General features: G+C 34.1%; 1 protein-coding gene across 14 annotated transcripts in view; it reads left to right on the top strand.

Moving 5' to 3' along the window:
• Positions 1-12,864, top strand: part of LOC110259429 (uncharacterized) — a 904,175-nt gene that overhangs the window by 407,397 nt on the left and 483,914 nt on the right. For 3 of the 14 annotated variants that reach the window (XR_014838422.1, XR_014838423.1, XR_014838424.1), the window contains exon 1: positions 3,583-3,945. The exons of the other annotated variants lie outside the window; for them this stretch is intronic. The gene's annotated coding sequence lies outside the window, so the exon portion shown is untranslated. Of the gene's footprint in view, positions 1-3,582; positions 3,946-12,864 lie in introns of those variants that run through there. 14 annotated transcript variants of the gene reach the window in all.

Below are 12,864 nucleotides of genomic sequence, written 5' to 3'. Positions count from 1 at the left end.
CACCAGTTTGCCTGAGATGGAGAGAATGGGTTTTTAGTGCTCAAACCAGACAGTCCTAGGCAAATTTGGATGCTTGGTTACCCTAAATGCAGCACCTAGAAAAACAGGTAGTGTGTACAAAAATAGATGCATGTCTCCTTTGTGGCCTGCATCTTTCATCTAACCACATTTCAAATTCAACCAACAGAAATTAGTTAAGATTTTTAGAAACGATTCAGTACATTCTATTTATCTTCACAAAGACATCTGTATGAAAAACAACTCCTGTTTGAGTATCTATTTTCATGTTCAAATGAAATATATATGTACCAAGGAACTCACCATTTAGTATTAATGATAATACTCATAAAGTTCTTGCTATTTTTAATTAAGGTGATATCATAACTGAATTTTAAGTTAGATTAAAAGAGAAAACAAATAACTGTAATATTAAACTGAGCAGATGGCAGCTGCAGATAATAAAGGAAGAAAGAAGTAATAAAGAAAAACATGGGATTAAAATCTATCCTCTTTCTATTTATCTCCAAACTCCTATTTCATTTCTAGAGTCCATTAAAATTTAAGGTAGCAATTTAGGAAAACCCAAGACAATCAGATGCTAATCTAGGATAATTTCTTTCAGCTGGAATGTTGATGGACCCATACAATATTTGTAGTCACATACTTTGCATTATTTATGAGCATTAGCTGGTAAGCATTTTATGTATTGCTTCAACTACATTAACAAGGAAAAACAATACTAACAACAGTAAACAGATGCTTAGGAAGTTCCCTGAAAGTCATTTGGGACAGATATTTTATTCATAAAAACTTAAATTTCCCCTTGACATCAATTAAATATCCAGATATTTCTCCGTTTCTTTGCTTTCTATCACAGCAAAACTTCATATTTGTATAGTTTATATTTTCATTCTCTAACTTCTCACATTTATTATTCCTCTATGTTTACTTATTTATATATTTAGGAGTAATTGCTTTCAGTGTGCTCAAAATACAAACAAAATGCCCATTAATGTCTTCTTCATTTTGTTGTCAAAGTATCACAAGCATATGACACAATGTATGATTTTTGTTTCCAATCTGTGCCTTTCCTCCTCAATTTAGTACCGTGTATCATCAAACCCCCTACTAACTGAACTCAAAATGCAAGAGGCATAACTGATTCCTCTCCTGCTTCCTAAAATATTGTATAGTATTCAGTTGAGCTCAACAAATAATTTTTAAATTTCTTAACATTTAATTATATTTAGAAAAACATAAAAGAGAAGTTGGAAATAATTCTATATCAATTGCCTTCTCTGGGTAAGAAACTACAATTTTATTTTTTATTGAAGTTTAATTGATTTATAGTATTAGCTTCAGGTGTACTCATAATGATTCAATATTTTTATAGACTATACTTTGTATAAAGTTATTTTAACAAATTGATTATTTTCTGTATTCTGTATCTTAATTCTTTGTGACTTAGTTTATACCTAATAGTTTGTGTATCTTAATCCCCTTCACCTTTTTTGCCCCTCCCCCATCTCCTCTGGTAACCACTTGTTTGTTCTCTTTGTTTGTCCCTGTTTTGTTATATTCATTCATTTGTTTTAATTTTTAGATTCCACATATAAGTGAAAACATATAGTATTTGTCTTTCTTTCTTTGACTTTGACTAAGCATAATACCCTTCAGGTCCATCTATGTCATCACAAATGGCAAGATTTCATTGTATTTTATGACTGAGTAATATTCCACACCACATCTTTATCCATTTATCTGTTGATGAACACTTAGGTTTCATCCGTATCTTGGCTATTGTAATAATGTTAATAATGCTGCAGTGGATGTTGGGGTGCATATATCTTTTGGAATTAATATTTTCACTTTATTTGGTAAATACTCAGGAGTGGAATTTCTGGATTCTATGGTAGTTTTATTTTTAATTTTTTGAGGAACCTCCATACTGTTTTCCATAATGGCTGTACCAGTTTACATTCTTACAAAGAGTATATTAGGGGTCCTTTTCTCCACATCATTTCTAATATTTCCTATTTCTTTTTGAAAACAGCCTTTCTGACATATATGAGGTGATATCTCATCATGGTTTTGATGTTCATTCTTCTGACGGTTGGTGATGTTGAACGTCTTCTCATATGCTTGTTTGCCATCTATATGTCTTCTTTGGAAAAATACCTATTCAGCTTCTCTGCCCATTTTTTAATTAGACTGTATGTTTTGTGATATTGAGCTATATGAATTATTTATATATTTTGATGTTAACATCTTATGCATATTTATAAATATTTTTTCCCATGGAGTAGGCAGCCTTTCCATTTTCTTGATGGTTTCCTTTGCTGTGCCAAAGCTTTTAAGTTTGATTAGGTCCCATTTGTTTATTTTTTGCTTTTGTTTCCCTTGCCTGAGGGGACCTCCAAAAAAGTATTGCTGGAGTTCCCGTCGTGGCGCAGTGGTTAACGAATCCGACTAGGAACCATGAGGTTGCGGGTTCGGTCCCTGCCCTTGCTCAGTGGGTTAACGATCCGGCATTGCCGTGAGCTGTGGTGTCGGTTGCAGACGCGGCTCGGATCCCAAGTTGCTGTGGCTCTGGCGTAGGCCGGTGGCTACAGCTCCGATTCAACCCCTAGCCTGGGAACCTCCATATGCCGCAGGGGCGGCCCAAGAAATAGCAAAAAAAAGAAGACAAAAAAAAAAAAAAAAAAAAAAAAAAAAAAAAAGTATTGCTAAGACCAGTGTCAAAGAGCATACCACCTATATTTTCTTCCAGGAGTTTTATGGTTTTAGGTCTTCCATTTAAGTCTTTAATCCATTTTAAGTTTATTTTTGTATACGATATGAAAATATATTCTAATTTTATTCTTTTGCATGTATTGTCCAGTTTCTCAGCATCACTTCTTGGAGAGACTGTCTTTTCCCCAATCTGTATGCTTACCTCCCGTGTCATAGATTAGCTGACCGTAAGTGTGTGGAGTTTATTTAGGGGCTTTATATTCTGTTCCACTGATCTATGTGTCTGTTTTTGTGGCAGTACCATACTAATTTAATTACTGTAGCTTTGTGATATAGTTTGAAATCAGGGAGTGTGACCTCATGCTTTGTTGTTTTTTCTCAACATTGCTTTGACTATTTGGGGTCTTTTGTGGTTCCATCCAAATTTTAGGATTATTTGTTCTAGTTCTGGTGAAAAGGTTGTGGGTATTTTGATAGAGATTATAGTAAATTTGTAGATGCTTTGGGTAGTATAGACATTTTAACAATGTTAATTCTTCCAGTCTGTAAACATGAGACATATTTCCATGTATTTGCATTGGTGCCCATAAAAGAAGCCTGAGAGAGCTCCCTTAACCCCCTTCTGCCATCTGAGAATACAAGAAGTCTGAAATATAGAAGAAATCCCTCACCAAACCATGCTGGCACCCTAATCTCAGACTTTCAGCCTCCTAAAACTGTGAAAAGTAAATTTATGCCTTTTATAAACTGCTCAGTCTGTGGTATTTTGTTACAGTAGCCAGAACAGATGAGACACATGAGTTCTAAACTAATAATAGAAACATATGTAATCAGTGAACAGAAGGATAAGGGTGGAACTAGTCAGTAGTATGAAAGAGGGCATTGTACTTTCAGAGGTGCTATTTTCTTCTCAAGTAACCAGTGCATATTACTGTCCTAACACCTTCCATAATCATTTCTTGCAATTCTCTTTTTACTTTCTGTACGCTAGTTCGACTCTGATTCCTAAGAGAAGACAAGAGGCCTTTATCTAGCATGAACCTGGTGCAAGTTTAGAGAAAGAATGACTTTTTTTTTTTTTAATGCAGGGTAGGAAGGAAGCAAAGTAGAAGAGACAGAAGGAGGGAAAGCCTGTGCATGACAACCACTACTCTTTTGACAATTTAATGTCCAGCTGTTCTGTCATTCTACTGTGGTGATGGCTCTTTTAAGGTACCATGGCCGTTAACGTGTGCCTGTCTCTATATGTGTGTGTGTGTGTGTGTGTGTGTGTGTGTCCAGTTGTCCCACTCCTGTCCCATCTGTCTCTATATAGGCATACTTTGGAGGTATTACTAGTTAGGTTCCAGACCGCAAGAAAGTGAATATCACAGTAGAGCAAGTCATGTATTTTTTACAATTTGTGAGCACAAATATAAGTTTTATTTAAACTATAGTGTATTAAGTGTACAGTAGCATTTTTTCTTTAAAAAGTTCATACTGTAACTAAGATGATCTGAGCCCTCCGTGAGTTGTAATCATTTTGCTTGTGGATGGTCTTGGCTAGATACTGCTGACTGCTGACTGATCAGGATGGTGGTTGCTAAAAGTTGGGATGGCTGTGGCAATTTCTTTAAACAAGACAACAGTGTTGTTTGTTGCATTGATTGACTCTTCCTTTCATGAACACTTTCTCTATAGCACACAGTGCTCTTTGATAGCATTTTACCCACAATAGAACTTCTTTCAAAATTGGAGTCAATCCTCTTAAACTCTGCTTTAGCAAGTAATTTTATATAATATTCTAGATCCTTTTGTCATTTAAGTAGTCTTCACAGCATCTTCACCAGGACTAGTTTCCATCTCAAAAAACCATTTTCATTGTTCATCCATAAGTAGTAACTCCTCACACATTAAATGTTATCATGAATTATAGCAAATCTTCATCTTCACCTTCTACTTCTAATACTAGTTCTTTTGCTATTTCTACCACATCTGCAGTTACTTCTTCCACTAAAGTCTTGAACCTCTCCAAACCATCTGTGAGAGTTAGTATCAAATTCAGTCGTTTCTTCATATTTCATTTTCTCTCAGGCAATATGTTTTCCTCCCCCTAAAGGCTGAGTTACTTCAAAAACAGGACAGTCAGTATCTCCAACTTTCTCACTTTATATTTCTTCATTCAGCTTTTATATTCCTAGCAATAAGGTTTTACACCATCTCAGTTTAAATACTTTTCAAACTCCACAACACCCTGCATATCACAAAGTCAAATGGGACTTTTTCTCTTATTCATTTGTTCTACTGACCATTACTTTTCCCTGAAACTTAGCTCGAAATCATTCTCTCCCTACCTCTGTATCATCTTCTGGATCCACTTTGTCCTCAAATCATTTTTTTGGTCTTTTGTCTTTTTAGGGCCATGCCTGTGGCACACTGAGGTGCCCAGGCTAGGGGGCTAATAGGAGCTGTAGCCTCCAGCCTACACTACAGCCATTGCAATGCCAGATCTGAGCTATGTCTGCAACCTACACCACAGCTCACAGCAACGCCAGATCCTTAACCAACTGAGCAGGGCCAAGGATCAAACCCACAACCTCATGGTTTTTAGTCGGATTCGTTTCCACCGCACCATGGCAGGAACTCCTGTCCTCAAATCTTAAGCTGCAGTTTCTGTTTCTTAGGCATCTTTTCTCAGCCCTCTTTTCTTTTTATTTTATACTATCTCCTTAAAAAAACATGTACATAATTGTTCTTTTCAAATAACTACTGAAGCTCATGGATAAACTAAACTCTTTATCTTTATCCCCAAACTAATTTATTTTATAATCTACCCTGATTGCTTTTATAGCACCAGGTTGTTGTTATCTAAGGCTTACTTCAGGTTTCTTCTGCCCAGTCTGAAAATTAAGCTTTGTTTTTTTCTTTTTTCATTAGAAATACTAAGATATATAACCTGCAAATATTCATGTTATTTTATTTGGATCCTTTAATCTCCTAACTACTCTCTCTGCCTTCAAACTTGAATCTCACTCTCCAATTCTCTATGAGCAATTCTTATTTAACCACCTTTGTTAAAATCTTATGATATCCCCTCTAATTTTGAACACAAAAATAACAAATTTTTCAGCTTAACAGTAAAGAGTACTCATGATTTGACTACATTTTCATTTTTAATCTCCCTGTAATCCTCCATTCAATACTGTATTCAAGAAAAAAACTACATGCACTCTCCTGAATTTGTTGTTTCTATCATTTGTTTTTTTAAAAAATATGCTGTTTCTTCTTTTGAAAGTGTCATAATTTCTAATGCACTCCAGTAAAGTCCAATGTATCCTTCAAAAAGGAAAGAAATTGGAGTTCCCATTGTGGTTCAATGGAAACGAACCCAACTAGTATCCAGAGGACACAAATTCAGTCCCTGGCCTTGCTCAGTGGGTTAAGGATCTGGCATTGCCATGAGATGTGGTGTGGGTCACAGATGCAGCACGGATCTAATGTTGCTGTGGCTGTGGCATAGACCAGCAGCTATAGTTCTGATTTGACCTCTAGCCTAGGAACCTCCATATGCTATGGGTGCAGCTCTAAAAAGGACAAAAAAAAAAAAAAAGAAAGAAAAAAAAAATGGTGAAAAGAAAGAAGTCAACTATTTTCCTGATTTAGTCTTCCATAACTTCTTTACATGGACTTAATAATTTCTTCCTTTGTATGCCACTTAATTTTCTTTTCATTTTATTAATGTGAGTATGGCACTCTCTTGCCTCCTTTAGTAACTGATCTGTTCAGGGATAGGAGTCTTATTAATAAGGGAAAAAAGATTACTGTCTTCGTGTCTGTCATACTAAGCTTTTGTCATGGAATGCCAAAAGTTATCAGCAAACCTCACCAGCCTCAGAAGGGCCCAACACTGAAAACACCTTAGTCTTGGACTTCTGGCCTCCAGAACTCTAACACAATCAGTTTATGTTATTTAAGCCATTCAGTTTGTGGTACTTTGTTAAGGCAACCCTAGCAAACTAATATAAAAATCGGTAGTCTTTATATGCAAAAATAATAAGTTAGATGTATTTATGGTAAAGAGATCCCCATTAATAATAGCAATGAATATGATTAAATAATGTAGGAATAAATTTAAGAAGTAAGGTTTAAAATATTTATGAAGAAAATGTTTAAAATCTCCTGAAAAACACAAAAATAGATTGAGAAAATGGAAAGCTATTCCTGATTCATAGATAAGATAAATCAACTTTGAAAATATATCAGCTCTGCCTAAATTAGCTTATAAATTAAAAATAGTTCTGAAAATATATCAGTTTTTTTATAGAGATGGATGAGGTGATACTAAACTTCATATAAGAAAAACATGCATGAAAGAGTAGACAGGAAAACATGGGAGAAGAAAAAGTGTAAGGAGGAACTAGACCTACCAGATATTAAACATACCATAAAGTGTCTGTAATTGAAACCAATAAGTGATATATAGAAAGAAAATAAATTATTGAATTTAAATAAACAACCCCGAAATAGACTGAAATATATGGAAATTTCATATATCATGTAGGTGAAATCTTAACACATTGGAGTAAAAACAAATAAAAAATCTTCAAATAAATTATTCATTAAATTATATGTGATCCATATCTCATGCCACACAACAGATAAATCAATTAAGGGTATAAGGTAAAAAAATTAAACTATACAGAAACAACAATAATCATATTGTATATAGGGCTTAGTATCTACTGACAGTGATCATACCAACCATCCAAACCTTAGTTTCTAGATACTGTTTTCCAATTTAAAAAAAATTAGCCGTCTTGGAAAAAAATCTTTCATTCCAGTGATGTTAGGAAAATTACAAGGTGAGCCTAGAACATCAGAATGCCAATTAATGAAGTGCTCAAAAATATGATATGGTTATACAAAAAAAGACCCTAGCACCGACACAAGAATGGCCAAATCTAGGACAATTTGAGTAACAAAATAAATAATACAGTATGAACAGTTTATGATAAATTATGGATATGTAAAGTATGGATAAACTGTGGACTAATATAAATATACATTTCATTATCCTCTTTATAAACATGAATAAGTGAAAAATATAAATAAATAGAGAAGAGTGGCTGTTCCTTAAAAGTAGAATGTAGATGGGACAGTGGAAATAGAAAACTGCCATTAAGCAAATACTAAATAAGGAAATATTGTATGCAAGAACCATCGAAGATGCTAAAATTAGTGGGTGACTACTGTCATATGAAAAAGACTATTTGCATATTATTGTATTCAAGGACACAAAAATTTGTTGAGGTAAGAGTGAACATGGCTTAAATTTAAATAGATGATATTGATATAATGATGTTGGGGAAAAAATTTGATCACTGACACGGTACTGTACGAGTATAATTAGGCATGAATATTTGGAAATCTTTAAGTAGAAAAATAGAAACTCTCTGCTATGGAAATATTACTTAAATGTTTTGTATATCAAAGTGTGAAAAAAAATGCAGTCTATTTGATGCTTGACCTTAGGTTTGCATGACTTTGTGATGGGTCTGAAGTGATACATATTAGAAAATTCTGAAATCAAACTTTTAACCTCTGGTTTACTATCTTTTGTTTGATGGTCTTTGAGTACTTGGTTTTAGTTTTCTGCTCTCTCTCTCTCTCTCTCTCTGTGTGTGTATATATATATATATATATATATATATATATATATATATATAGTGTGTGTGTGTGTGTGTGTTCTTTTTTTTTTTTTTGATCTTTTTGCCATTTCTAGGGCTGCTCCCTCGGCATATGGAGGTTTCCAGGCTAGGGGTCGAATCGGAGCTGTAGCCACCGGTCTATGCCAGAGCCACACAACACGGGATCTGAGCCACATCTGCGACCTACATCACAGCTCACAGCAACGCCGGATCCTTAACCCACTGAGCAAAGCCAGGGTTCCTAGTCGGATTCATTAACCACTGTGCCATGACGGGTACTCCTCAATATATTTTTGTAAGACAATATCTTTCACCTCAATTTTTAAACATTGTAAATGAAAAAATTGATGTATACAGGCACTTGCTCTCTCTTTTATCAAAACTATCTGAAAGGAAAATGCCATTGGGATAAAATTATTTAAGCATATCTGAGATTTAAAACACACAGTAACCCTTTCCTTAGAATATATGCATTTATATTAATAAAGAAAAATAATTAAAAATGGAGATAATAGTAATGAATTTATCCCATTCTCTCTGGACAAGTAAAAGGAAAATGATCATAGGGAATTTGTTTAAAAGAATGTATTTTATTTGTCTCCATAAAAAACCCTAATTAATCAATTAAGCTTAAAATAAGCACTGTTTTAATCTAGGACAGCTCATGTAGTATGATAGTAATATATCAAAAGACTTGAAGGAATTAGCCATATATATAAAAGATTGTAAATATTAAAATATTTAACCCAGTTTCTAGAAAGGAAGTTCAGTGCCTTGAAATCTTACTGAGTATATAAATAGTAAAGACTGTTTCTTATAGAATTAAAATAAACTGCAGCAAGTTCTACTATAAGGCAGTAAAGATAAGAAGTAAGAAATAGAAACTGAACAAATACATACATTAGAAAACCGACTAAGATGCCAACAAATACATTAATCAGCAGTCATAAAACAAAGCTACATGTGGCATTTGATTTTTAATGTAGACTAATTATTTCATGTAAATTATTAGAAATTATTATATTTACTTCATAAATTATCTCACTACATGCAGTATCTCTTGTCATCTCTCTACCACAAGCTAAGCCATACATGTGATGCTATTAAACCTCCCTTCTGAAAAACTCGAAAAGCCTCAGCTCAGCAAAAGGGTTTCTATTCTTGGCTTAAATCCATTGGCTTAAATCCATTGTTCAGAGACCATATTGGCTCAGTGTGAAAGTGTGCTTTAATCAGTGACAAAATAATTAAGCCTGTTTTTGTTTGTTTGTTTTCTTTTTAGGGTTGCACCTGTGGTATATGGAAGTTCCCAGGCTAGGGGTTGAATCAGAGTTACAGCTGCCAGCCTATACCACAGTTCACAGCAAGGCCAGATCCTAAACCCACTGAGCAAGCCCAGGGATCAAACCCACATCCTTATGAATACTGTTGGGGTTTGTAACCTACTGAACCACAACAGGAACTCCCAAGCCTGTTTGGTTTATTTGAAAAGGTAGTGATAGTATCATTGCAAGTCTGTATCATCTTTGTCCTTCAGGCATTGATGTGAGTACCTTTCCAAGGGAAGCACAGCCTGTCATGTTTTGGACTAGACCTTGTTTAACTTTCAAGCCTCCATCTCCTGCCCTGTTTGGGGCACACACGTGTGGCACCCCATGTCCATCTTGCTTCATGTCTTAGCTTATAATCTTCACTCAATGTAACAAAGCCTTATCACAAATTTCCTCTCCCATCTTTCTTTCTCTTCAGCCTTGCCCTTCCCAGCAAATTTTTGCCCAGCTAATTCAACCTATTTTTTTTTATCACAACTTAGAACGCATATTGCTTGCTATTTCATTAACAGAGTGCATACTGTTTGCTAAATTCTATGCTGGACTCTGGAGTTAAAGTTCTTAAAAACAGACTTTTCACTGTCCCTACAGACTTTGCAATCTAGTCATAATGAACTTACACAAGTAATTATACATTTATACTTGAGGTAATAAAGTATTTTATTGATGATAAAAGGTCATATGAAAAACATCCTGAGCCCTTTTAGGTTATGCCAGGAGCCGCTCTTCTATGCTTTCATATTTCTATGTTTTCTCACTGTAATATAGTCTTTTCAGGGGCAGGTCTAAAGTATTAAGTAAAGTGCTTCATCCCTAGCAGGTATTTAATAAATGTCTGTTTAACTTAAATATGTGAAATGATCATCCATAAATCATCAGTAAATTGACTTCCTAGTATCTTGTTAATAGCAATATTCATGCCTCATAAAAACTTTCACTTAAGTGAATTTTCACTCTTCACTGAGACCTGGGTGGAAAAAAAGTGCCATTCTATCCTGTGCTGTTTTCCCCCTAAATGAAACTCTCTATTACAGATGGCTTACATAGTTTTCAAGATATGAACACCTGGAGCATTTTAGAAAAAAAAAAAAAACACAGAATGTAAAGAACATTATACACAGTTCTCTAAAAAATCAAGCATAACCTCTACTATGCCCAAGTTCACTAAAGCATTCATGTAACTCAACAAGAGAGAGGAATGAATTGATTCAACTTAACATGGTTCAGAATATGATCAAATATTTGCTGGATACAATTGGCTCTGGCTTCCATCTCCATATTTGAAGGAGGTCTCAAACCAAAAGATAAATTCATCCCTTAGAGTATTCATATATATATTCTATATTTTTCTATAGATTTAATTATTTTAATTATGGACTTTAATATAACATTTATATTTTTGAACTAAAGTAGATGGTGTTACGTTGCTGCCAGATTTTTCTTTGTGTGGTTTAGAGTCTGTTACTCACCTAGACTGTTGGTTTCTTGCAGGAACATGGTTTATGTTACTGAAATATATAACAAAAGTTATAACATGTTTATTTTACTGAAATATATAACAAAAGTATAACATGTTTATCTTACTGAAATATATAACAAACGTTTTAATTCTATTTTCTCTTAAAAGTTATTCTCGATTTATTGACACACTCTTAATAATGAACTCTATTCACCCTCCCACTTCTTTGCACATGCACAGTCTCTCTCCCAAGCTGACATTATTACTTGTAGTGATTAGATATCTAGAACAGGAGCATACTGCCTCAGTAATTAGTGGAATTCTAGGCAAATTTTCAAGGGGAAGAGAGCCATAGTTACTGATTATCACTCTTAGAATATTTACGTAGTTGATATCCAGAGTATTTGGAGATCCTGTCCTGAGAAAACAAAACTAAGTTTCTCTCACTGTGGTTGAAGTACAGTTGATAAAAGGCTATTTTTGATACCCATGGTACAGAAGAAATAGATCCAAGCTCTGAAGTGTTTTTAAGGCTTTGAAGAGTTCTTTGGCCATGAATGGTAAGGCTGCCCCTGCAAAGTTTTCAAATCCTCATCCTTCTTTGGTTACTATTAGCAAAATAACTGTCAATAACAAACAAGGACACAGATATTAATTTCAAATATTTAATAGTACATCACAGGCCACGACTTGTTAGTGCTTTACATACACTGTCACATTCAATTTCTGACAATTTGTGGTAGGCACTATTATAGCTTTTATATTGTGAGTGTTTGCTTCCATGTCTTATTGACATGAATTTTATAAGAGTAATTGGGCATAAATTACAGATTCTTTGAACTCATTCCACAAGCATTCATTGAGCCCTTTTATAAGTGATATATGGAAATAATGATTTTAAGCACTTGGGGCAGCTTGAAATATGTTCAATACCTTTATTTCACCAATTAGCCATAATACCATATTCATAAAAGACAAGCAATGTAGTGATATATCTTGGTAAGTATGGCTCACTTCCCTTACTTCAATTATTTGAGAAAACAATGAGAACTAAGAATTGATATCAAAAGTGAACATAATGATAAATCAATATAGGATTTATACATTACGTGATAGGATGTATTAATCTCCATCACAATAACCTGGGTGGGGTGATAGGAGAAACTGGGTGGGGATTTAGGTGAAATAATATTTGCCCTATAAACTTTTGAAGCTGAGTGCAGGTATGTCTATATAATTTTGCAAAATAAAATGTTAAAAATTATAAAAAAGACCAATTATGTAATTTAAAACTCTGTTGAGTTCACAAATGACCAAATAGTTGTTTTGTCATATGGTACTTCAATTCAGAAAGTGTGTGAAATTCTCTTCCTCAGCCAAGATGCAGTTAGTATCCATGAAATTATATAATTTTCCATTTGCTTTTGCCCACCAATGATAATTGTGACTAATAGCCATCTAAATTATTCATTGTTATGGTGAATATGTCATTATTCTTAGATGCTGTGCTCTTTTAAATTGCTTTTCTTCATTCTCCAGTTGGTCCAGACTATTATTGAGTTAAATATTTCTTAATGGATAATACTGCCTCACTGAACTTGGCTTTGTCTGTGAATCAGAGGAATAATTTGAAATTCCTAAAGTCCAGAACTAC

This window comes from Sus scrofa, chromosome 2, assembly GCF_054392235.1.
Source record: "Sus scrofa isolate SSC_HxYL_T2T_F1_AM1 chromosome 2, Sscrofa_HxYL_maternal_Yorkshire_Landrace_v2.0, whole genome shotgun sequence".
NCBI lineage: Eukaryota > Metazoa > Chordata > Mammalia > Artiodactyla > Suidae > Sus > Sus scrofa.
This window is presented reverse-complemented; position numbering and strand designations above follow the sequence as displayed.